This window comes from Ambystoma mexicanum, chromosome 6p, assembly GCF_040938575.1.
Source record: "Ambystoma mexicanum isolate Mex_15411 chromosome 6p, UKY_AmexF1_1, whole genome shotgun sequence".
Classification (NCBI taxonomy): domain Eukaryota; kingdom Metazoa; phylum Chordata; class Amphibia; order Caudata; family Ambystomatidae; genus Ambystoma; species Ambystoma mexicanum.
The window spans coordinates 1,095,216,860-1,095,240,628 of NC_090935.1; the positions used below are offsets into that span (position 1 = coordinate 1,095,216,860).

At 48.3% G+C, this 23,769-nt stretch overlaps 1 protein-coding gene across 3 annotated transcripts in view; it reads right to left on the reverse strand.

The window, feature by feature from the left end:
- ERCC6L2 (ERCC excision repair 6 like 2) overlaps positions 1–15,567 on the reverse strand; it is a 1,852,128-nt gene extending 1,836,561 nt beyond the window's left edge. For 2 of the 3 annotated variants that reach the window (XM_069625699.1, XM_069625698.1), the window contains exon 1: positions 15,319–15,565. The gene's annotated coding sequence lies outside the window, so the exon portion shown is untranslated. Of the gene's footprint in view, positions 1–15,318 lie in introns of all 3 variants that reach the window. The other variant, XM_069625700.1, reaches the window with a different exon arrangement.
- Positions 15,568–23,769: the final 8,202 nt, after the last annotated feature.

A 23,769-nucleotide genomic window follows, 5' to 3' on the forward strand; every position in this document is an offset into this window, starting at 1 on the left:
GTCTCTCGCCCCCTCTGAGGGTATAAAAGGCTACCAAAGCCTTTCCTGTTTTGTCTGTCTTTCCAGACAGTCCTCCTGAGGGATGCTTGCAGTGCTCCTCTTCGCAGTCACTCCAGTTTTTTTTTGGCTCCAGTGACTCTTGGTGGGCTTCTGTTCAGTTGAGTTGACGGAACAAACACCTTGAGTATGATGGTATGATGGGGCCCCCTCCTTGATCTTGGCAGAGAGCTAGGTGGTTTTGCATTGCTGGAACACCTCGACTTGGGTGAGGTTATGGCACGCTACAAGGATGGAAGCCGACATCTTCTGGCTCTCCTCTCGCAGAAAGACTGGGAAAAGCAGGTCAGTGCCTCTAACAAACTGAAGGTTCTCATCAAAGAAACCAAGTAGGGGGGGGTGGGAGGTCCGGAGCAGAAGGAGAGTGCACAGATCCAGGAAATCTCCTTCTCATCTTCCCTTTCCTCCTCAGACAAGGGCACAAAGAAGAAACAGGGGGGCATAGCTGGACCGAAAAGTGGTGGGACAAGTGCGAAAACATGTGACCCAGTGCACGGAATTCACCAGAGGGCCTAACTAATCCTAATACCAAGCCTACGGTCCAGCAATTTAAGAGAACAGTACATCAACCAATACCCCTAATTCCTATTGTCTAGCACAAGAACTGGAAGGAGACAGAGAATTTCAGTCCCTACATACATGGGGATGCTTTGCCCCTGGCGGAGGCTGGGGGAGAGCGGACTGCGTCATCATCCCTGGAGGTGGGCTCTTTGCTGTCCACCCTCACCCATTGTCCATATATGCCTATAAGCCTGCAAGAAAGCAGCAGAAAACAACCAGGGGGCCATAAAGATATTAGCTCCCTCAGGGAAAAGTATGCAGGAGCTCACCGATCCCTACGGAACTCAACCTATGCATCCTACACCATGCCAGCCATTATGGGCAATTTACAGGATCTCTACTCTAACATGTAGAGGATGGCAGACTGAACAGACCTACTGGACACAATGCAGAGGTAGGCACATTTCTCGCTCACCTAGCTTTTGACAGTGTATGAGCAGCCGCTCTCACAATGGGCATGTCTGTTCTGCCAGGAGGCAAGCAAAGTTTTGAGACTGGCAAACAGGGGCCACCCAGAAGTCAGTCTCCCTTCACCTGCCTTTCAAGAGCCAAAACTGTTTGTAGACCAATTAGAAGAAAGTGTCCATCATTTCCATAAGGAAGAGAAGTATTGGGACACTCCCTGAAGGACGCAGCAACACGAAACTTCCAGGACCAAGCAGTCCTGTTCAGGTTTCAGCAGATCGCAACCAACAGTCTCTCGTGATCGTCCTCATTTCCTGGGTAAACGTAGGGCCCTCCCTCAGAATGCCAGACTGTGTCTCCACCCAAGATGCCAGGATCCTGATGGAGTCAAACTCAATGGGATCTCCTTTCGAACTACGCACTTCTTCACCTGAGCTCCTCCTGTACCATCGAAACTGGACACAGTCAGCAATGAACTTCATAAACCTGGCCCCCTTCAAAATCCAGGGGAGAATTGCTGTACATTGATAGTATGGCCCAGTGAATCGTCTCATGGGATTTCCTGCTGAAACTCTTCCCTACTCCTCCCCTCCACCCCATCTAGGTGAGTCCGGTTCCCCACAAAAACAAGCACCAGGGGCTGGGCAGCATTTTCTGAGAACACAGTAACACTGTGGCAACGGTCCGCTCAAGATTTCTCAGCTCATCCAATTGGCAAGAATTGGAAGTGATCAGGAGGGCCCTACCCCCTCAGCCCCAACCCGGCCACTGATCCAGGGCAGGCCAATTCAGATAACATCTGACAACACCATGGCAGTGGCATATGGGATTCCACGAGTTACCAACGATAGCTGTTCCTAGGCGACACAGAATCGGTCACAGGCGGCCTGCCACTTCAGGTAGGGGGTAGACACCCTAACGGATTCCCTTAGCAGGTTGTTTCACTCAACACAGCATTTGCCTTCAGTCCAGCTGATCGGGTGGCCAAAGCTCAACCTATTTGATATATGATATGGTATTTATAACACGCCTATAAACAAGTGTTTCAAGGCGTGATTCAGCATCGAACACCAAGCTTCCTGTATTTCGCTGGAGGGTCCCAGAGGATGGGGGCTGGGAAGCAGATACGCTAGCCTGTCCCTGGCCAGAGAAGAGGGGTTTATCTACGCTTATCGCCCTATTTCCCTGATCCCCAGGATCTTGAAGCATATCAGGTAAAGCATCTCCAGGGTCATCTTGACAACTACTTACTGGAGCTGAAGTTTGTGGTTCCTCCTGCTGGTGCAGTTGTACAAGGCCAGTCCTGATCTTTTTCCCAGATCGCCAGAACCTGTTCTCTTCCTGGGATCCTGAGAGCTGACCAGCAGTAGGGTAGGTTGGCTCAGTCATTGACAGGGAGGGTCTGCAGCAATCATGCAAAGGGGGCTTCCCCCATGGACATTTGTAGAGTCGCCAAGTTGATTGAAGATGTTGATTTGGAATACTTAATATTTATAGACTGGGACATGGAAAAGAGGATGTGTGGATAGTGCTTTGATTACTTAGCAGTAATCTCATTACACCTAGTCACTCGCTTCCTTGTCATAGTCGTGATTCTCGACTCTAACTCCCTCTGGTCCTCGCTCGCCCAGTTTCTTTGGGCATGTACAGGAGGATTATGGAAAGGTCCAACCCTCATACCCTTGGGCAGCCTACAAGTAATTTCTTTGGAGGGAACCTGTTGAGAGAATGTTGGTGTCATGATTCCTGCCCCTCATGTCCCCAGCCATCCAAGTTGGCAGGCTGGAGCCAGGCCACGATCACCTACATGGCCCTCAAGGGCCTCTCCATCCCTCCAAAGACCCACTTGGAGTCAGACTTGGCGCTTGTGGCACCAGACTCACTCACTCCCATAGGATAACATAGGGGATTGGACTTGTAGTGCTTTGATGGGGACAAGATGGATGCTCCCACATATTTCGGTTCCCAGAACTGCATGTGCAGTCTAGTCTTTTGGGTGTGGTTCAGCCCAGAGACACCTGGGATACCCAGAGACTATTTAAGCCACACCCAGGCTGCGAAACATGCTTGTTTTTTTCTGCACATGCAGCGTGACACTCACTGTGTTCGGATCGGTCTCCAGTAGGCCTGCATCTTTCTTCTGCACTCAGCTCCTGCAAGAAAAAGAACACCGTTAGGAACAGCCTTACCTTGCAGCACTTCTGCCCATCATTCATCGCTTCTTCTGTTCTGCGGGCATCTTCGGCGGTGTCATTCCCATCCCGGCACGCCGCTTCCTAAGGAAAAGGGAAAAGAACAGAAAAAAGGCATTAGTAAGCATTCAGCAAATCTTTGCTTATTTTTAAAGACTGTGCGAGCTTCAAGCGCTTACCTGAATCCCAGCCGCTCTGGGGGAACTCTGTCTCCGGAACTTCTCATCCATCTGCAAGAGGGAAAAGACACTCCAGGTTAGTGTGGAAAAATCTAGAGGCGCCGCATACTGCGCTTACTCACTGCATTTCTTCTTCATAACCGGCATCCACGCTGAAAACGTCGCAGCACCTAAAGACACAGAAAAATAACTCTGTTCAATACAAATAAGAAAGGGTCGCATTGCGCTCTCACTCACCTTCAGCGCTACTCATCTCAGCAGCACGTCGCCATCCCCAGACGCCGACCATCATCTAAGGAAGGAAAGGAACGAAGTTACAGAACTGTTCAAAAGACTCATTATACTTACCTGTCAGACTCTTGCCAGTGAAGTAACTAGGCAGCAACGAGCCTGCATCAATCAACGCGCCCCTGCGCTGAAAGCAGGACGGAGAGCACACTCTCCAAGAAAACAAGGTGAGCTGTGGATCAGAGGGAAGGGTTGGACCCCGGGGAAGAAGGGGTTCAAGCACGCAGAGTCAATAGGGAGTTAAACTCTACCAATCCTGTGTTTCAGACCCAGTCTCCAGTCAAGTAGACTCCAGGGAAGGGCTGGAGGTCGTAAGAGGTCAGAACAGGCTGAGTGACGTCCCTGTGGATACCAGGTGAGCGTTACAGTTGGAGGATTGGAGGGGTATTCAGGCTCCTTCATATGTATGGACTGATGAGAAAAAGTGAGTAGGTGCGAAGAAGATTACAGATAGGTAATCAGTAGAACAAGTTCACACTGAAAACGTGGCCAGACATCCACCTCTTCTCAGCTCTGACAGTACGAGCACTTGATAGTAAACGAGAGATTTTAACTATTACTTTTAACAAAATCTCCTAATTTTAGGCTAACCTTTTTGATGTGTATACAATGCCATTTCACATTGAAAAAACATGCAGTTCCATTCAATTCCTTAATTGTCTCTCTACTGCAATAAAACTAGTATTCTTATACATGTCCCGTTACATTCGGGAAATGCTAGTCTAGTTCTGGGTTTAACGATGCACTCTGGGACTTGTAGCCCTGGTTTTATACTGTTAAAATCAAGGACTACAGGCACAAAAACTCGAAGTTTAAATCAGGAGAAGGCTAGCATCTCCCGATAGAAATGGGGCCTGTTTGTAATCGAGCCCCTAACATCGCTACAGCGTATGGAAAAGAAACTTAGTTAAGCAACTTTCTCATTACCTCCATGTCCCTCATCCTTGTCCCAGTACTTACCTTTGAGTGTATCCCACCCTCTCAGGAACTTTTTTGCAAGTTTTCTTCCACTGGCTACTCCCCTCCCAGAAGGTATAACCTCCCACTTACCCACAACTTCTTTTGTTCCTGCCGGAACTTCGGGTCTTCTCAGTGTGGGGCATGCAGGAAGCAACAGCTTTCGGCCCTCGTCTGGCGGTTCCCCTGCAGGGTCTGGGGGTTGCCGGACTGGAGGATGCCTGCCGGGCCCCTTGCAGGGCAGTGGTGTCTGGTGGAGGTTGCTCTGCATCCATGGGCGATTTGTGTGCTGCCGGGGGTTCATCTGGCCATGGAGGAGAGCTGCTTCCCGGGCTAGGGGTTCCGTGTTTCTACCCCGGTTGTTAGGCGAGTAGCCCAATCTCTCAGACGGAGGCCGGTTGCTGGGCTTCCGCGCACTCCTACGGGGCCGTGGAACACAGCCTGCTCATTGATTTGCCTGCAGGCACAGGAGAAAAAGACATATGCAACTATGGAAAGGGGAGGGTGGGTATGACACGGCATGGGGGGGTCTGGCGTTCTCCCACTCTTCTTGGACTATTAGCTTCGGGACACCATGGTTACGCGTACCGGTGCTCCATTAGAGGACTCGCTGCTGTTTACTATGGGACGCATGCTGCAAAAAGCATGTGAAAGTGGCCTCTTCCTCCAGACCGGCTAAACTGCTGCTGGGCTTTCCAAAAAGGACTTCCATGTGCAGACCTCTCCTCCCTTTCTTCCGATGAGGACGCTACGGCGAAGTACTTGGACAGGGAAGATATCCAACTGGTCCTCAAACAGATCTACCTGTCCATGGGGTTTAAGGAGCAGGAATCGGTGGAGCAGGTTTTGGATCCAAATATTAGCCAATACAAGCATACCCCCAAGTTGGGCCTGCCTCTGATCTCCAATATTCACAGTAAGATCTTGCAAGAGTGGTCTATCCTGGAACATATTTCCATGCCCAGTGTGTAGGACCCCCTTTCTGGTAGCCAGGGAGGAGGCTCCGATTCTGAAATTCAACCCTTCCTTAGTTACTAAGGTCCCCCTTCAGGTTCCACCGTTCTCAGGAGGTGGTGCTTCTGGCCTTCTTTCCGATTCCTTCCTCCACAGAGGAAGAGGCCTGGCATTGCCTGGATGTTAAGAGGGCAGTCCTGCAGGATCTTGACCACACACAGTCCATTCGAAAAAACGGTCATCTCCTTTTCACTTTTGGCACAGGAGGCTGTGGCCAGAGGCCGCCCACTCCCACTATCAGCCGGTGGATCAAGTCCCTGATTCTATGGGTTTAGGAGTCCTCGGACCTCTGTCCTAATGGGCCAATCCCGGATCGGTCCACGAGAGGGGTGGCCGCCTCCTTGGCTAAAGTCCCTGTGCTAAGCATCTGCCGGGCTGCCACCTGGGCTACTCCCAAAACCTTTATTAGACACTACCAACTCACCTTTGATGGGCCCTGGTCTACTTGCGTTGGTGTGGGGGTTCTTGGAGCTGTGTCTCATTGAATTGTGGGTGGGGCTCCTTGGTCTTTCTGTCTCCTTCCTGCTACTGCACAATAAAGTGGGTGCTGGGTTGGTTGAGCATTACCCTTGGTTGGTTGAGCATTACCGTTGGTGCATGTGTGTTTTTTGGGGCAAAAGCAACCTTCCTGTGTTCTAGCTTTGATACAACTCAAAGTTAAGTACTGGGACGGCGAAGAGTGATGTGGAGGTACTGATCGGATTACTTAGCGGCAATCTTCATTACTCCTAGTCCTACTCTTCCTCGTCCCCGTATGGACGTCCCTCCTCTTCTGCCATGGGGGTGAAGGTGACTACTGCAGAATTGTGGGTAAGCAAAAGGTTATACCTCCTGGTATGGGAGGAGCCTGGGGAAGAAAGATTGCCAGAGAGTTCCTGAGAGGGTGTGACACACTCAAAGGTAAGTACTGGGAAGAGGAAGAGTAGGACTCCGAGTAATCTAGATCGCTGGTAAGTAAGCCGATCAATAGCACACATGCACATACTTGCCAATGCTACAGATTTAGGCAGTAGGCTACTGCTTTTTGAGTAGCCATACCGCCTAAAGTTTTTAGTAGCATAGCTTACCGTTTTATGGTATGTAATTCAGCAGTGGTTACATTTGTACCACAGGTATGGTGATGTCCCCTTTAAGCGGGGAGTACTGACCACGTCATGATGTGCTCCTAATAAAAGGAGCCTCACGGTGGCACATTCAGTAGTACAGCGGCAGACTGCATGTATGAAGCATCCGAGTCTGAAGCATTTATTGATGCAACGCTGTGTGATCACTCCACTGTTTGTGGCAATGCTACATGCTCATGGCAATGATCTGGCCAGCCCATGTGATCACAGGCCAGCCATAACAATGGCGACAAGGGGTTCTGTGCCCTGCACTGAGGCGGTCCCCCGGTAGCGTACAGTGCCCAGCGGCTGCCGGCGTTACTTCACGCTGCTTCGCATGTGCAACTAAAGGCAGTGCCAAAGGGCGGTGCACTCGGTACACTCTGTGGCCGGAGCTGGGAAAAGCCTCCCTTGGTGTTCCCGGGCTGCTAGGGCAATGAATTTGGTGTGCTCTGTGACCTGATCTAGGAACAAAAGGGAAAAGACAAAAAAGTGTATTGTGTGCGCTCCGTGATCCTAGCGCAAAAAAAAATAATACAAAACATTAAAATTTTAAAAAGTGGGTGAACATGCATGGTCAGAGCTGGAATAAGTAAAACCAAAGGTGATTTCTGTGCACTTCATGATTGGAGCTCAAAAACAGAGAAAAAAATAAGGAAAACGAAAAAACATAATTTCAGGCACACAGGCCTACAAGGGAAAGAGAGAAAGAGCCTGAACGGTGTTCCCAGTGAGGGCTGGCAGGGAAATCCACCAGCATCAGCGCACAGCTGGTGTGCAAAGGTGGAAGGCACTGACTGGAGGCCCAGTTTCTAGCTCTGGAGAAGTAGAGTTGTCCTGCATGCCCAGCAGTTGGTCTAGTAGGAAGGCGGTGACAATTGCATGCCCAGGTGTTTTGAGCAGTCAGTGCACCCAGACAACATAACAGAGAAGACCTCACCTGCCCGTCACTATTGGAGACGCAGAAGACAGTGTTCCTGAGGTAGGAGGAATACCACGCCAACAGGGATCACTAGCACCATTAGTGGAGTTCGACATATCTGGGGCCCCTATCTAGCCATGGGCCTTGATGGACCTCATGGGTTGAAAGACTCAAAATTAATTTGGAGGCTGTCGAGATCAATGAACGTGCGAAACGCCCTACCATGCTGTACTCTGCAGGCCCAGTGGTCCAAAAGCTATTCAAGACACTCGGCACAGAGCCAGCTCCAACACTGCTCCTGCTAAGGTGCTCGATTAATATTCCCCCCCTCTGAGTCAAATGGACTGCGAGCGCTTCCAGATGAGGTCATCGAGACAGAATGGGGGCGAGAGGCTAGATGCATTTCATGGGAGATAGGGACATATTGCACTGTCCTTTGCATTAGGAAATGAGGATGAAGAAATCAGGCAACAGAGGAGACAAATCCTTAGGGAGCCAGGTATAACGCTGGCTAGGATCTGGCGGTGGGGCGATTCCATGAGCTTGCAGAGCTGAGGGCATCTGCCATGGACGAGATGAAGATTTTAAAGCTGTAAGACATCTACGTGGTAGGGAAAATGCAAGGTGGTAAGAGCTTCAAAAAGAGTGAATGGCCCAGGAAAGAGTGGTGCACCCTTTCCTGCCCACTGTGTGGTTGAGACCGACTGCATGTACACAAATGTCCTGCCAAAAGACACAGATGTGGGAGGTGCGGAATGGGTGACCACTTCGCAAGGGTTTCTCGAGCCCTGTCACCAGCCACCCCCTCAAGAGCATATGCCAGACCAAGAGCTGAGAGACTATCGCCCAAACAATCTGTTGCTCAAATGGTGCCAACACAAGACAAAAAGCCTCAGTGGGAAGAGGGAGATGGCACACCGCGGCCAGCTGCCTATGTCGATGACAAGGAGATAGTGGATGAAAGCGGGAAATGAAGACGTTCAACTGAGCAGGTGACCCTAACCCTCGACACGGGGCCCGCCACAGAACATCAATGCCGTAGAGTATATGGGAACAGTCTGTAGCGGGTATGCTGCCTTAATGGACAACTGCTGCTGGGTCAACAGCCACTGTGGCCTGGAAGCGGGGCAGATCTGACAGTCTGTGGGTGGAGTGTGAAAAAGGGTGGATCAGTAGAAGCACTCCCTAATATTGTATATTTAGAAATTAGTTTAATCAATGGTGTAAAGTAATATCAATACTTTTTTTGAGGTGCGGGGGAGGAAACACAGGACACTCGAATATACGGAGGACTTCTTTGTCCAGGAGGGATTCTTCCCTGTGAACATCAGCTTCTTCATGCATTATGCAGTGACTTGTGAGCTAACCATATAGAACAATCTGTCCTGTTTGCGAAATAACCTGGGACACTTTAAGATCACCGTGCTAGCGGAGTACACACTCGTTTTCTCCCGTCGGATTTTACGACTTTAGAGGCACTATGCACTTTTGAAAAGAGCAGTTCTCCTTCACTGACCGGCAGAAAGAATTGGAACAAACGGTTTTACCATGCTTTGAGTGGAAATTTACACTTGACCTTGATTTAAACTTAAGGTTCCGCAGTCCAAATCAACTAGGCTCAAGAAGAAGGGATATGTATCCCGAAACGCGTCAGCCATAAATTGTATACATGGACTATCATTGCTTATTGTTTTCATGGTATTTTTTAGACAGTCACTTTGGCTTTTTGTACACTAAGGCTTTATGGTTAACTAACTGTGACTATAATTAAAACCACCTTTTGGTGCCTTTATGAAATCATTGAATGTTTATCTTTATTATCTATCTAATTTGAAAACTATTGTTTAACTATTACTAATGCTTTTGAAAGTTTGTTGAACCATCTTTTGATGGATTTATGATAGAGTGCAGGGGACGGGAGGGTTCCTACTTTTGGATCCTCGTTTTTCCTCTATAGTCTGTGGGTGGAGTGCCATCCGGAGGCTGGATCAAGACTCACGGGATGAACTGAGCAACGAGTTTGACCCGGGAATAGAGGATCCAGTCCCGACCAAGGAAGAGGTCATAGAGTGTGCAGGAGAGATGGCCACATAGAGGGAGTGTTGATGGTCACCAGTTTAGTGGTGGGACCATTGTTCGAGATAATTGGTGAGACTGGTTCAAGGAGGTGAATACACCCATTACTGTGATGTTGGTTGATGTGTTTAAACGCATATGGATGTTAATTTGTCATGAAAAAGGAGGAGTGTGGCGATGTCCCCTTTAAGCGGGGAGTCATGACCACATCATGATGTGCTCCTAATAAAAGGAGATTTGCGCCGACACGTGCGGTAGTACGGCGGCGAACTCCATGTATGAAGAATCTGTGTCCAACCCATTTATTCATGTAATGCTGTGTAATCACGGCACTGTTTGTGGCAACGCTGTATGCATGCGGCAATGATCTGGCCTGCCCGTGTGATCACGGGGCTAGCCTTAAGTTCTTTATTGAATTGGCATAGCACACATTAACCCCTAAAGTGCCAAGGATGAGCTATCTCATCCTTAGCAATACGTTAGTGCCAGGGATGAGATAGCTTGTCCTTTTTGGCACTGCTGTTTGGGTGATCCCCGCAAAGCACTAATGTGCCCATCTGCCCCCAGGGAAGAGGCAAAACAAAAAAGAAAGACAGATGTTTTTGGTGGGGGGGTGGAGGCCACCCTAAACCACCAGTGATGGTTCTAATGACTAGGGGGAAGAGCCTTCCCCCCCCGAACCCGGAATGGATGGGGGGCATCTCATGTAGCCCTCCCTGGGGGCAGATTGCTAATGCAATCTGGCAATCTGCCCTTAGGAAGGGGCTAATGTGTTTTTACTGGGGGATGAGGGTGAGTAGACCACCAGGGATGGCTTGAAAGGGGGGCCGTGATCGAAGCATAATAGTTATTTGTTTATGCTGGGCTGACCATAGGTAACAAATGTTTTTTGTTTACAGCTTTTTCTACGCAAGGAGCTGCAACATTATGAGAGTACTTTTGTTAATTATTCTAAGGTTAGGGCCCATTGTCAGTGGGGTGAGTGGGACTGGGGCTGGATTGTTGGCGGGATTGGGCAGGGATACAATTGCTGGGTTAGGCCACAAATTGCCCCCCATGCCAGCAGAACATTGCTGTTTCCCTGGGAGCGACTGTCTCCCATGTGGGTTGACAGTCCGCAAGTCCAGGCTGCACCTCTGGCTGAGCCGAGTTACAGATTTCACCTCTGGGGAGGAATGGGGACCCTGCCGGGTCTCCCCGGAACTGCCGTTGGACTTGGGGACGGTCAACTCACATGGGAGACAGGTGCCCATGATGCTCTGGCGTGATGTCCCTGGCCTTGGGGGAATGTCTCCCATGTGGGTTGTCAATCCCTAAGTGCAGCGGCAGTGCCAGGGAGACCCGGCAGGGTCCCCGACCTTTTTCGGAGGTAGAAGTTGTAACACAGGCCAGCCAGAGCTCCAGAATAGTCTGGGGTAATGTGCCTGGCCTTGGGCAGCTGCCTTCCAAATGGGGCGACCATCCCCAAGTAGCGGCTGTCCCAGGGATCCCCGGCAGGGTCCCCATCCCTTCCCCCCGAGGGAAATTCTGTAACATAGCCGAGCCAGCGCTCCAGGATTTGTTGGGGATGCTATCCCAGGCCTTCGGTGGCTGTCTCTCATGTGGGTCGATGTCCCAAAGTCCAGTGGCATTTCCGGCAGAGTCCCCATTCTTCCCCGGAGGGAAAGGCTGTAATGCAGCCCAGCCAGAGCTCGATGCTGGGCTTGGGGAGGGTCGACCTGCATGGGAGACGGGTGCTCAAGGCCAGGGCCATCACCCTCAACCATCCTGGAGCTCTGGCTGGGCTGTGCTACACAATTTACCTCCGAGAAGGGATGGGTACCCTGCCCGAGCCCCCTGTGACTGCCACTGTGCTTGGAAATGGTAGACCCACATGGGAAACCAATGCTCAAGGCTGCCGACATCACCCCTAACTTACCTGGAGTTCTGGCTGGGCCACGTTACAGCATTCCCCCCGGGAAGGGATTGTCAGACTGCTGGGTTTACCTGGTGGGGAAACGCTGTAAGGCATTCCAGCCAGAACTCCATGACTGTTAGGGGTGATGTCCCCGGCCTCGGGCGGCTGTCTCCCATGTGGTTTGACCATCCCCAAGCCCAGCAGCAGTCCAAGGAAACCCTGGCAGGGTCTGCGTCCGTTCCCAGAGGGAGAAGATGTAATGCCGGCCAGCCAGAGCTCCAGGAAAGTCAGGGTTAATGTCGCTGGCCTTAGGCGGCTGTTTCCCATGTGGGTTGACCACCCACAAGTGCAGCAGCAGTCCCAAGGAGCTCCGGCAAGATCCCAGACTTTTCCCAGCGGGAGAAGCTGTAACGCAGGCCAGCCAGAGCTCCAGGATAGTCAGGGTTAATGTCCCAGGTCTTGGGTTGCTGTCCCTCATGTGGGTTGACCATCCACAATCCCAGCAGCGGCTCCGGGGAGCCTCTGCAGGGTCCCCGTCCTTTTCCAGAGGGAGAAGCTGTAACGCAAACCAACCAGAGCTCTAGGGTGGTAAGGAGTCATATCCCTGGCCTTGGGCGGCTGACTCCCATGTGAGTTGAACATCCACAAGCCCGGAGGTGGTTCCAGGTAGGTCCAGGTAGGTCCAGCATATTCCCTGTCCTTTCCTGGAGGAAGAAGCTGTAACGCAGGCCAGCCAGAGTACCAAGATGGTTGGGGGTCATGTCCCTGGCCTTGGGCACCCGTCTCCCATGTGAGTTGACCATCCCCAAGTGCAGCAGCAGTGCCAGGGCAGGGTCCCCGACCTTTCCCGGAGGGAGAAGCTTTTAACATAGGCCAGCCAGAGCTCCAGGATAGTCGGGGTAATGTTGCTGGCCTTGGACGGAGGAGCCCCGACCAGGTCCCGATCCCTTCCCCGAGGGAAATTCTGTAACGCAGCCGATTCAGCACTCCAGGATTTGACGGGGGTGATGTTCCTGGCCTTGGGCGGCTGTCTCCCTTGTAGGTCGACCGTCCCCAAGTCCACTGGCAGTTCGGGCAGGGTCCCCATTCTTCCCCGGAGGGAAAGGCTGTAATGCAGCCCAGCCAGAGCTCCAGGCTGGGCTTGGGGATGGTCGACCCAAATGGGAGACGAGTGACCAACGACAGCGTTACACCTTCTCCCTCTTGGAAAGGACTGGGAGCCTACCTAGGCTCCCTGATACCACTGCTGGACTTGTGGACGGACAACCCACATGAGGGACAGCCACCCAAAGCCAGGGACATCACCCTCGACCATACTGGAGCTCTTGCTAGGCAGCATTACAGAATCTCCCTCGGGGAACGGACGGGTACCCTGCCGGGGCTCCCTGGGACTGCCGTTGGACTTGTGGACAGTCGACACTTTATTTTCTGCCCAGGTAGGTGCACAAACACATGTGCGGTACCGTTTTAATTTGTTCCTAGCTCTTACAAAGAAAAAACCACAAGCTTTTTTGTACATAATTGTATTGTCATTTTCTGAAAAAACACAAACACAAAATGTACTCCCTTTTTGGTTATTTTATCTCAGCCCCATACAGCAGACTAGGATTCCTTGGTGGCGTTAGAACCGCCTACATGTGGTGAGGAAAGGGGCCCAATTTGGCAGAGATATCACATGTAACAAAGAAGTTACAAGGGATTGAATGGTAACATACCGAAATCATCAAAAAAAGGCTTGGCACTGAGGGGCAGGGGGGAAATCCCTTGCCAGTTAAGGGGTTAATAAAATACAGATTTGTAAACAGAGGAAAGAAATTAATATACAGTTTGTGTTTCATTTACCTGTATTTACAAGTATTAAGATGTGTGTCTATTTGAAAGTGTAGTTCATAGTTGTAAGGTGAAATATAGTGTAATATGGCTACTCATTTTCTCCCGTTTGTTTATTTCTGATCAGAAATGTTCTTGGAGGGACTGAGAGGATCAGGGGTATCTTCTCTTTTCATGTTAGCGCATATCACCAAGCCAAAGGTCACATCAGTGGTATATCGAGCGGGGGAGGCACTTTGACCCTCCTCACCCCCACCAGCTTTTTTAGAGCTAGACCAGGACATTTGGAAGTGGGACACGTCTCCCGTTCGGCAAGGTGTCCTGCTAGCAGGACAATGAGGGTGCAGAAAACAGTGTTAGAACACAGTGTTCCTGCTCAGCACATTCATTGTCCCGGCACAGAGCATTTGAATGGGAGCCATTAGACATGTATGGGAGGTGAGAAGGATGAATAAGGCGGCATGCTTCATGAAATCATGGCTATGGCTTTAAAACCCAACTGAGATTTGTTAGGCTCACATTAATCTGCATGATACTATTGTGACTTTACATGTAGAATGGGGAGAATACAACTAAAGTCATACTTTCATTGCTCAAAATATGTCTATGATGATGTGTATAGTTATTTTATTATGAAAGGCTAGTTTATTATGTAATGTGGTTTGCTTCCAAGGCATTGCTATAAATGAAGTATTATTTAAGCACATGAAATGCAATGAAACACCTTAATAAATATCTACATGAACTGAACCTGGGAAGATGTGTTTTTTAATTTATTGGGTATTTGCAAGGAGCCTATATAACAAATGGTGTTTCAAGGCGCCACAAGGAAAGAAAGACGGAGCAGGGAACAAGGGAGAAAGATAACAATAACGGACCTACTAGGCCTTTTGACGTTCGGATCATGCAAGTGCAGTGCAAGAGGGGGAGGGTAGTGCCAGAATGCAAAATCCTAGGGTGGGAAGGGGGAAGTACTGGGTAAAGAGGAGGGAGTGCAGGTGAAAGGGAGGGTGGAGGAATGGGGGAGAAGGCCACCGGGGCTAGCGAATGCTGAGTGGAGGCCAGGCGGGAAAGTGCCAGGGATTGCAAGGGAAGCAGGCAGTGGGGTTCTCATGCTAAGTGCAAGGAGGGGGTGGACTAGGTGGGGAGCCACAGGGCCTGGGGCCTGTAGTACTCAGAGTGTGCAGTTGCTTACATTTTCCACATCCCGGTTTCACCATTTAACCAAAGTGTGTGATCCTGGGCAAATCATTTGATTGCACTGTCTGATATCTGCAGCTCTGTAAGTGATTCACTTCAACACATTTGTTATTATATCATGCTCTTATTAAATAAAAAAAAACGCATGATGCCTATAGAGTTGCTCCATATATAATAATAGTGCAATTTAGGTATTTTGCACCACTAAGTTATTTACAACGTGGCTTACTCATAGCAACCTATTCTAAAGACGCCTCCAACTTTCAAAGACTGATGATCGTGCAATCAATGTCCTTTTCTGTGAAATCCCTTCTGTTGGTGCAATCCAGGTTTGCATGCATTTTGCCCCACAGAGTCTGGGCAGATCTCTAATAGAGTTTCCTGCATCGGCAATGGTCCTACAGTAATTTATTTTTCCTATGTGTAAAACTGTGTTAAAATGACATCTGCCGCTAATGTTACCAAACAAGTTGATTGCGGGGGAGAGTATGGAATAGCGCACTGCATTTTGGGTTCGCCCCCTCCCCTCCCCTATGTCATCATTATGCTAACTAGAGTTCGACATACAAGTGGTTTTCAGCATGCCATAGCTGAGCCTGCACATGCTGCATTTAATGCGAAAAATAAAAAACTGTACCTGGTCATATGCCTCACGTGGGACGATAGACAACAGCACAAGTCGATACATAAGCAGCATCCCCGTGCCCCCGGTTGAAAGAAAGGCTGCCTGTAGAGACATGCCACGTGGTCAAAATTCTTATAAGCACCTAATGCAGAGAGCTGCCAAGTCAAATGAGCCTCAACAATACATATAGAACTGAAACGATGTTATTATGTTACATTCTCAGTTTCAAAACATCAGTACCCAGAAGTTTGCATGTCCGGACATATACCGGAAGTTGCCGCGCGGCCATCTTTGTAAAGGTTGCACTTTTATCAGGAAGCATTCATAACCATTTTAGTTTGTGGCTATTTAGAAAACGGAATAAGAGCCAGATCTGGACAGCCATATTTTTGAGGGTGACTGAAATTGAAGTGCATGCATGCTGTGCGTAACCGACGGGCGTTGTAGGTTTGGGTACACAACTGATAATAAAAGGAATAAATAGCTGCTCCGTATTTAACACTCTCGTGATGCGGTCAGACAGCCAATATTTTGAAAATAGTGTTTATAGGAGCGAGCATGTTTTAACATTTCGGATATTTTACTACATTTGTGCATCACTTTCCCGGTGTTATATAATATTTAATACCCCATACATTTCCACCACCCCCGGCCATGTTGGAGACCCCACCTTTTCATCGCCGATTGGCTGCATTAAACCTGAGCACCTCCCCCAATTCCGAGCTGTCACAGACTAAGGGTCGCGCTGCCTCCATTGTAGTAAGATATTAAAGCAGTTTGTTCTGAGATAAAGCCAGGGCTTTAAGTGGGGTAAGAACTCGAGGGGGTGGGATGGGCGTGGCCTAACAAAGTACACAAACCATAGTATGGCACGCAATTAAATATATAAATGCATATGAGCATTTATATATTTGTATGCTTACCTTACTATGGTGTGTGTAGTATGCAAGCCATCTTTTATAAACATAGAATTATACAACATATTTCTATGTTTATAAAAGATGGCTTGAAAAGTACACAATCCATAGTAAGGTAGCACATAAATATAAAAATGCATACATTTATATATTTGTTTTAGTGCCTTAGTATGGTTTGTATACTTCAAAATGGCTTGAAAAGTACACAAACCACAGTAAGGTATGCACACAGATATATAACATTTTTTTTTTTTTTTATATGTATTCATCAAGTTTTCTTGATTTAACAAGAGTTAATTTCTTTCTGTGTCCTTACTGTTTTCTGGATTCCCTTTTGTTTCCTTTCACTGTTGTAAATGGCTTGTTGGCGTTGTACGAGTTTGCCTTGCTGCATTGAGTTAGAGCGGCTTGTAAGATCTTCACTGTAGCAATTGACCAAGATGTTTTTTGGCCGCTCATTAGTCATTGCCACCATACTTCTTCTTCGCTCGTGATGTAGGTTTCCAATAACGGCTGTAGATATGTTTGTCGAGTCTGTTGAATTGCCGGACAGGCGAGTAGCAGGTGTCTTACTGTCTCCATCTGATCAATTTTTTGGCATAACCGGCACGTTTTGGTGGTCGATTAGCTTATTATAAATAGGATCTCAAATGTAAGCAACAGATTCAGGCATGCTCTTAAAAAAGTTTATCGCATGGGTTTGTTAGGGAATCTTCGCAGCAGCTGCATTGTGTCGTTTAGTTTATTTGATACTGGTGGGAGATGAGTTAGGATCTTGTTTGCATTGGCTTTTTCCAGGGTGGTGATCCAGTCTGCCTCCGCCAGTTTATTTTTTATTTTGGTCGGGTTCTGGATCAAGTCCTCTTCCGTGCATGCGATGTACTCCAGCTGGGCTCTTTTCTGAGTTGCCCAGTTTGTTATCATCTTGCATCTGCCTTCTTTGATTTCAGCATCTATTAGTTTGTAGAGAGTTAGAGCGTCTGGGAGGATTGTTTTCCTGAACAGAGAAATGCTGAAGAATTCCACCATCGCTTTTAAGGAGGTGAGGCCTAGCTCTCTTCTGATGGCATCGATCTGTGTCGATTTTGGCAGATTCAGGACAGCTTTCCAGAAGAAGCCCTCCAGTTTTTGCCAGATGTTGATTGGAATTGTTGGCATGGCGTTGGCGCCGTATATTAGGGCGGGCACCACTTTGGCTTTGTAAAACTTGAGTGTCGGTATCAAGGAGAAGCGGCCGTATCTTTATATATTTGTGTGCGTACCTTATGGTTTGTGTACTTTTCAGACCATCTTTTTTTTAAACATTTCTCTGTTTATAAAAGATGGCTTGAAAAGTACACAATTCAAGCCATCTTTTATAAAGACAGAAACACAGGAATCCCCAGGTTCGCCGAAGGTGAAAGACGCCTGGCGACCTGGGGAAACAAAGGGACTGTAACTTCCTTTGGTGATCCGAGGGGTCACCATAGGAATTTACATTGACTGACAGAAGTGCCAGCTAGTCACAGCAACGCTGTGCCTGGCTGGCACTTCTGTCAGCTCGCCTGACATTAAAATGGCGGGCGCATCTCCCTTTGCGGCTACCGCCGCGGTGGGATAATGCGTCCCGCCAATGTTATGTGAACCGGGGGGCCCCAACAGGGCCCCGGCTGAGCCCCACTTTTTGGAGACTGCCGGGACCCCGGCAGGCCCAGCCCACTTAAAACACTGGATAAAACTTTGTATTAAGTTACAAGGCTGCCACTGAGGTAGGCATTGATGTAAAGCTTTCTCTCAGAATAATGAACAGTGTTTTATCTATACCACACAACGGAGCGCAGCTCGACATTTCACAAACTGTAACTTGTCACTAAAATATGAGGCTTCGACTGAGGAAGCCCATCAATGACATGTTATGAAATGTCGAGCTACGTTCCGTTGTGGTAACGACAAGTTACAGCTTATGAAAATGTTTTAGCTAACCATAGATTCTGTCCTAGTGGTGAAGAATATCCTATTGTCCAGATGTTGTCCAGCAGGTAAATGTTGTGTCCTAGACCCAGAGCACAGGGTCCAGGCACATTTGTTGGCGGGTCACCCAGCTGCCACACGCAGTCATAGCTCTCAACCATTTGTGTCGCAAAGGCGGGTGAAAACACCCAATTTTATTTTTGGCGGGTGAGAGGCCCATTGAAACAAATGGCGTGCAGGGGTTTGGCGGGCGAGTCAGCTGTTCACAAGGCGGGTGACACCCGCCAAAAGCGTGTGAGTTGAGAGCTATGCGCAGTCACAGGGAGCACCCTGTTGGACCATGGGCACACAGTCTGACAGGGGCCTGCGGGCACCCAGGCCACCACCATACACAGCAGTCAGAGTTGCCCAGAAGGGGCCCCAGAATACGGACACAGAGTTTCCCGGCAGGGACTTTGCTAACCTGGGGAGACATCAGGGACAGCGCTGCCCGGGAGGGGCACTGTCTTGGCAGAGGACCATGCATGGAAGGCCCATCTACCTTATGGCAGTGCTAGCATCACGCGGCTGAAAGAATGACACATCGAAATGCTCTCGACTGATAAATGGGAAACCGCTCATCCCTTTTATTGAAGTGGTCACATGGCCACTGAGATGTGACATGAGCACAAGCCCTTGGAGGGACTCTCGTTCTCTAAAATGGATGGCACACAACACTCCTCCTTTTCCATAACAAACAAAATGACAAGCATCACTGGACATCACATGAATTAACAGTCACACACAGTAATGCTTGGAATCATGGGTGCAAACAATAATCACGTACATTGGAAGTCAGGTTGGGACTATCACCACCTACAAGCATTGTTTGGCAGTTTCAAACATAAAACAAATACTGAGCATTGGTACACATTTGGGGGTGACAGGGTTGGTGGACTGCTGTTGACACTTTGGAAATTCCACATTTAAAAAAGGACCTTTTATTAAACTGGGTGAGTGGAACTTAAACCACTGAATAACACCACGGTTAGCTCCTGGCCACATATAAAGCAGGCCGACACTCTACAGGAGCTAAGCTTTACATACTGTCTTAACTGAGGCCACTTTAAGCATGTCCAGAGGCTCACAGCTTATGGATGGATGGTTACCAAGTCCACTTTAAGCATTTGAAGGGCTGCAGGAGACCAGTCTGTTTAGGAGAGTCTTATACCACAGTTCAGGGAGGCGGTAAAGCTGCACCTGGGAGCACCAGAGGCCACATTGGCCTGGTCCATTAATGGTGGTGGCTGACATGGGGACTTGGAGGTCTCCCCCAGTTATTGGCAGGATACTGCTCATGGCAGGGGGCGCACTTGCAAGCGCAGCAAACCTCTTCTGCTCTTTCCTTTCTCCGTTACATTTTTTCTTTATTACTGTCACCGCCCATGGAACCATGATTTTCAGAGGGCCATCTACTTTTTCTATGTGTTGGCCCTTCACCTACATGGGGTGCTTAATTTTTTTCCACCAGAGCATGGCCATGGCCTTTGGATCCAGACCCTGGGGGTGGACTAGTGTGGGAGGATCACCTTGGCGAGGGGTCTTCCGGGAGTGGGAGTGAGATAATCAATGGTGAGATGCGGTATTCCCCCTCTTTTTTGTTCATCTACCCCATCCTATTTTTAAGTATTTTCCAAAGTCCAAGCCCCGTCCCTTTTTACACAAACACTGGGCCGAGGAAGAGGGTGCCTGAGAGTAACTAGGCTCTCTCTCACATCGTACTGGACATGTCCTGTTAATTGGGTCATGCACTTTACACTAAGTGCACACCTAATACCAATTAGCCCTCCTCACACGAATAAAAGGCAACACCTAAAGGCACACTCTGAGCAAGACAGAACACAAGTACGAGCAGAACTTCCGGGACGAAGCCACACCTACTGGAGCAGAGCAGTGAACCAAGGGACCAGAGCAGCGGGCCGAAAACGCCAAGAGTTCCCTACTGGAGGTTGTTGCCTCCGACAGTTCGCAAAAGACGTGGAGAAGGCCAGATTCCACAAGTTAAGACTGCATTGTGTTTCAAGGACACCAGAGACCCTCCCGGGTGACCTGCAGAGTTGGTGGAGGTGAGGCCAAGCCAGCGGTACTAACCTTGACTCGTGAATTGGAAAAAGCAAGAGAAAGAAAGAGACGCACATGGCCAGTGAGTTGGCAAGCGCCCTGAATGACCGGTGTGTGTTGAAGCGAATGAAGTAGCAAGTTTATATCGCAAATGGAGGCTGCACATGTGTGGATGAGACGTGAAGAAAGGCAGGCCTGTGAATGAACCTTGAAGTAAAGACAGCTGCGGGATCAGTGATACTAAGTAACAGAGTGGTCCGACGAAAGGAAGTAGCCCATTCGAAAGTCTCTGTGAAAGGTATATTGTTTGAAGCAATAAAGTGAATGAACAGCAAAAGTGAAGTAAGCAAAAGTAAACGTGAATTCTGAGTTGAAGTGGTCCTGCGGTGGTCCGTAAAGAGAGCCACGCACATTCGAAAGTCTTCGACATCTGTCCGAGCCCGACAGAGGAAGACCCAAAGCATAATAAGCTTGGGGACAGGAGCCCCCTTGAAAGTTTGTGTTCAACTTCAACATGAAAGTTCTTAGCCCGACAGAGGGGAACCTACGTGAACTGTGACATGAGAGGTCTGTGCCCGACAGAGGGGTATCTACGTGAACTGTGTGGTGAAAGGTCTGAGCCCTACAGAGGGGAACCTTTGTGAACTTTGTGTTGAAGTATTACTTTTTGGAAATCGAGAAAAGAGACTTTAACGTGGAAGGCCAGGCGGGCCTCAATCCACGGTTTGGAACTGTTTATAGTGTTGGAAAACAAGCTAGAGCCCTGCCTCCAGGGATAGCCTTATTCTGTGAGGTCTAACGTGGGGAGGAGAGCTGGTTCAACTGTATTTATTTTTAAACGCTGACTTTCTTTGCACACATTTTTACTTTTTACACTTTTTGTACAAGAGATAGGGCATGCATTGGGTTTTTGTTGGTATAGGCCAATTTTTATCTGACAGACTCCACTAGGTCTGTTTAGTTTATCGTTTGTGGTTGAGACCACTCCCATCTTAGTTATAGGGCAAAGTAGGAGTTTCTCCAACCCAACATTTTCAATAACGTTTTTACAAATTGTATCCATTGTGTCTGTGTCATACTTGTGATACCATGTCTCCCCTACATCGTAAGTGTCATCAGAAGGGTACTGGCTATTGGGCTGATTCGCTGCCGGCACCCTTATCTCTGTTTGTTTTCCCATGGTGGACTTTCCTGGCCAAGTGTTTCTGCCTAGTCGGCAAGAAGAAGCAGAAACTCCCATAACGTGGACTGCCCCTTTGCTACCCCGCTTCAATTTCATTGGATTGTGCTGCCTGCCACTCACCTGACCACCCCCTTGGCCACGCCCCCACTGCACCCGGAACTCAGCCTCAACTATACGGAGAACGCGCATCGCGCGCGAATCGTAAGTGTCATCAGAAGTGTACTGGCTGTTGGGCTGACTCGCTGCCGGCACCCTTATCTTTGTTTGTTTTCCTGTGGTGGACTTTCCTGGCCAAGTGTTTCTGCCCAGTCGGCAGGAAGAAGCGGAAACTCCCGTAACGTGAACTGCTCCTTTGCTACCCCGCTTCAAGTAAATGAAACTACCAGCGTTTATGCACCTTAGAACACAAACTCAATCATTTGTGCTTACGCTTAAGCGTATATATCTTTCTAAGGGAAACAAAAGAGTCTTATTTCCTGTTTCATCTTCTTTTCCTTAGTTTCATTTGATTGTGCTGCCTGCCACTGACCTGACCACCCCCTTGGCCACGCCCCACTGCACCCGGAACTCAGCCTCAAATATACAGTGAACGCCCATCGTAAGTGTCATCAGAACTGTACTGGCTGTTGTGCTGTTAGGGTGTTAGGTGAGTGGCGCTTCCCTAGTCATATTTTTTTTCTATAGCAAGGGTGTTGATTGTAATAGCACGAGCAAGTGAGCTCGCTTAGAATCCAGCTCATATTGTACGAGCGTTCGATTTACTAATGGCGTCCGGGCTTTGTAGCGGACGACTTACTGAGGTGACTTCTTCAAATATAATCAATGTTGGTGCTCTAATTTGCCCAGGTAATGCTGTTTATTCAGACCCTTTAGAGGAGTTTGATCCTTCTATCAGCAATAAGGGCTTCATCATTGATAGCACCAGCAAACCCTTACCTCCCGCTGAAGGCTTTTCTTTGAATAAAGAAGACGGAGATTTGTTGGGTGCTGTTACTAAACGTAAACCGACTCAAATTAATATTCCGCTATGTATTTCGAATGTGGAAACCTTGAAATCAGAGGAATTCTCAGCTCATGTGAATGTTGTTACAGGTGCTCTTGGTTATCTGGAGACTGTCTCTTTGAGTCCCAACAACTTACCGAACCCTTCCACATCGGAAAGTGGCATTGTTTCCGATATACCTGTAGCAGGGCCTTTAGCTATGCGAGAATTGAACAACCGTATTTGTGAGTCTATTGGGGTCTTGACTCCATTGATCAATCGTAAATTCTTGTTTGATCCACCTGATATTCCGTTATACTCTGAGCCTTTGTTACCTTTTGAGTATTTACGTAAAGAAAATGCTTACGATGCTTCCTTTAATTTTGAATTGGACTCCGAGAGAGGGGAAGACAACTTCTAAGTTACCTGGCACTAATTGTAAAGAACCAAATGTATCCTCTAGTAAAACTGAATTTGAGGAGCGGCAAGTGGAAGAGGATTCTCATTTATCTTGCACCCCGCCTCCTCCCAGTCCATACACATTTCCTGTTACCATCAGGATACTCGACTTACTTGACAAGGTCCATGATTTTACTCATATGGAGTTACGAGAGATGAAAACTGTATCTAATGAAATGATGCATAAATTCAACCGTCTCAAAGGTTTTTCATGGCAAAAGAAGCTTGTCCGAGTATCCATTGTGATTGTCCTAATAGGTCCGGCCAACTAGGTAAACCAATTGAGAGACCTCTTAGTATTGATAAGCAAACTCAGTACTGTGATGTTGGCATCACTGATAAGTTCCAGTTAGTCAAAGAAGGTCTTGGTCTACTCGAGGAGTTTAGTCTCGCCATAACCTCGGTCAATTGGAATGACATTGAACTTATAAAACAAGATATTAGGGAGATAAAGATGAACTTAGTTACAGATTATCGGCCTACTTCTCCTTATTGGCCTTTCCATGCTCCACCAACTGCTCATAGCCCATCCGTTCTTGTTAATATTATCGAAGAAGCTTCACAAGAAGAGGGGAATGAGTCTAATTCTAATGAAAAATCCTCATATTTATCACAACAGCTAAATGTCGGAGCTGTTAAACGCGCTGCAAAGCACAGAAAAGAAAAAATGACCATTGGAAAAAATACCACTAATAAAACAGCAGCTGAGGACCTTAGTAACTCTGAAGTAATGAAGGCGACGACTCGACCTCAAGATGATGATGTAATAGATGTAGATCAGTTATCAGACGAGAGTCGCGCCCTTCTGCTCCATCCTCTTCCGCAAAAAATAAAAATAAAATAAAATAAAAAGAATTCTTCTGATGTTTGGA